The sequence below is a fragment of the Elephantulus edwardii genome, unplaced genomic scaffold (genome assembly GCF_000299155.1).
Source record: "Elephantulus edwardii isolate Elephantulus edwardi_28Jun2011 unplaced genomic scaffold, EleEdw1.0 scaffold00315, whole genome shotgun sequence".
NCBI classification, from domain to species: domain Eukaryota; kingdom Metazoa; phylum Chordata; class Mammalia; order Macroscelidea; family Macroscelididae; genus Elephantulus; species Elephantulus edwardii.
Window position 1 is genome coordinate 1,639,625 of NW_006400065.1, and position 2,856 is coordinate 1,642,480.

The window sequence follows — 2,856 nt, forward strand, 5'->3', positions numbered from 1 at the left end:
GGGGAGGGGAGGGGAGACAAGGAGTCTCCTCCTATGAAGAGTCAGAGCCTCAGAAGTTGACCGAAGGGTTGTGAGGAGTTGAAAACAGCTCTATGTCAGTGGGTTTGGTTTGGTTTTGACTGCTCTGTTATACACAGAGCTGTTGTGAGTTTTGGAGTCAACTCGATGGCACTTAACAACGACAACCACGAGTGGGAGGAAGGAGGAAAGGGGGAGTGATTGCTTAGGGCAGTGAGTTCATATTAATGGCGGTGGAACGATTTGGAAAAAGTTAGCAAGAACGACTGTACAACGTGAAGGACATCATCAGTGTCACTGAGTTGTCCATATAGACATGACCAAGTTACCGTGTGTTCTGTTACATATATTCTGTCTTGTTGTTGTTAAGTGCCGTCAAGTCGTAGGCGACTCATAGCGATCCTATGAATGAAAGTCCTCGACACTTGCGTGACTTTCATCCTTTCTCCAGAATCACAGGGTTTCCAGAGGCAAACTATTTATGGAAGCGGATGCCACTCCTGCTGCCAATATATTCTGTCTACACCGACAGAAGGAGCTTATATAGAGAGTTCGATAGGTCTTGGTAGAAAGCTGCTATCACAAGGGCACACGGTTTGAATCCACCAGCTGCTGTGCTGGAGATATATGGGCAATCTCCTCCCACATTATTAACCACCTCTGAAAACCCGCTGGAGTCAGCTAGGAGTTAGTTTCACTTCAATGGTACACAACACCAAACAACAGCATTCATGTCCAAGATTTACTCAGCCCTCTGGCTTCAAGTCAATACCAATCCTCCACAGGGTTCCAGAGGCTGCAAACTGCCACAGGAGGAGACTGCTTATCATTTTTTTTATATTTTAGGATAGTTCTCTGATCTTTTTTTTTTTAAATTATTTTTGGTTGTGTTCCACCAAATAATATCTGACTGGTACAGGAAGAGGTTGCCCCGCCTTCTCCAGCAGAGCATCTGGTGGATTCGAACCGTGTACCTCTGGGATCACACTGCAGCTTCTTGCCACTAGGCCACCAGAGCTCCCTGAGACTGCTCATCTTTATCCCTCAGAGCAGCTGACAAATTTGAACCACTGACCTTTTGGTTAGCAGCCCAATTGGTTACGAACATGATCAAAAGAGAAAGAAGAAACAAGCATGCCAAGGTAGATAATAATTCAACATGGGAGTCAATATAATGAATGGGTTTAGGACACAACAGTGTTATTCATTGTGGTTGTACATAAAAAAATTTTTTGTAGCATAATGAACATGTCTGTTGTGAGGAGAGACCGGTCCTTGGAGAAGGACATCATGCTTGGGAGGGTGGAGGGACAGTGCAGGAGAGGATGGCCCTCTATGAGGTGGATGGATTCAGTGACTGGGGTAATTGGGATGGGAGTGTCAGAGACAGAGCGATTGGCACAGGACAGAGCGGAGTTTAGGGCTGTTGTACATAGGGTCGCTATGAGTCGCAAGCGACTCGACGGCACATAACAACAACAACAACAACAACAATGAACATGTGGTTCTATCTAAAGCCAAGCCCAAGCCACTGATGTTGACTCTGTTCCAATTCGGTGATCCTCCACTGGGTTCTGTGATGGAAAATCTTTGCGGGAGGAGAGTGCCCATCTGTCTCTTACGGAGCAGCTGGTGGATTTGAACTGCCAATCTTTCCATTAATGGCCCAACTCATAGTGCACTACGCCACGAGGGCTCCTTAGTTCTATCCTAGACACAGGTTCTCTATATGAACGTAGCATATGACCCATAATGCTTTTAGAAATCTAATTGTTATTAATAAATGCAAAGCTATTTGTTGCTATTTAAAAATGCGACAATCCAGCGCTTTAACTGTTCTGAAAACCTAGTGTCACCACCAGGCGGGCTGTCAGGAGCAGCTGTGGCCCTAGACTGAGCTGCCCATTCTCTTCACCCTGAAGCGCTGAAGTCTGTGACCTCAAGACTCTGATCTCAATCTAGAACCACAGAGGAAGTATGGGGGCATCAAACCAGAAATCATGAGACCTGCGTCGGTTAGGGGTGAGATGTACTGACCCTGTGATTATAACACGGTGGGGAGGGTGAGGATGGTTCGGGAAAGGACAAAGCTTAGATCTGCTGTCCAGGTGACAGCTTGAGAGACAGAGTTGACCTGAAGGCACCTAGCAAAATATAGAAGCTGTTACATTCCGTCAAAGCAGACAGACTCATAGCCCACACTACAGCGGTAAATTGCATAGGAGGAGATGGCCCAGTTTTCTCCCACGGAGCAGCTGGTGGATTTGAACCACGTGTCTTTGAATTGGCAGCACAATTCCTTACCATTACGCCATCAGAGCCTCCTTATCAACGATATAGCATCTTACAATGCCAGCTCCATGAGGCCAGTAACCCCAAATGCTGCCTCTCCTGCACCCAGAAGGTACTTAATAAATATTTGTTAGGGAGCTCTGGTGGCCTAGTGGCAAGAAGCTGCACTGCAATCCCAGAGGCATGCAGTTCAAATCCACCAGATGCTCGGCTGGAGGAGGGACAATAATCCCCTCTGTACCAGTCAGATCCGATTTGACAGTACACGCACTAAAAATAATAATAAAATATTATATAGCAAAGACAATATATTCTCAAATGAGATTATTAGTAAAGACTAGAGTTTGCAGCACATATTTTTGGGACCACAATTTGATCTATTAATAGAAGGATTTTCTTCCTAGAACCTGAACACCTTGATTTCAGAATTCTGGCCCCTAAAAATGTGAAAAAATAAATTCATGTTGTTTAAAGTTTATGATAAATTGTAATGTCAGACCTGGGAAACAAACATAGCTTGCTATCATAAATGTGTCTGTATTGAAG

General features: G+C 45.0%; 1 protein-coding gene across 1 annotated transcript in view; it reads right to left on the reverse strand.

The window, feature by feature from the left end:
• Positions 1-2,856, reverse strand: part of EML2 (echinoderm microtubule associated protein like 2) — a 50,404-nt gene that overhangs the window by 3,244 nt on the left and 44,304 nt on the right.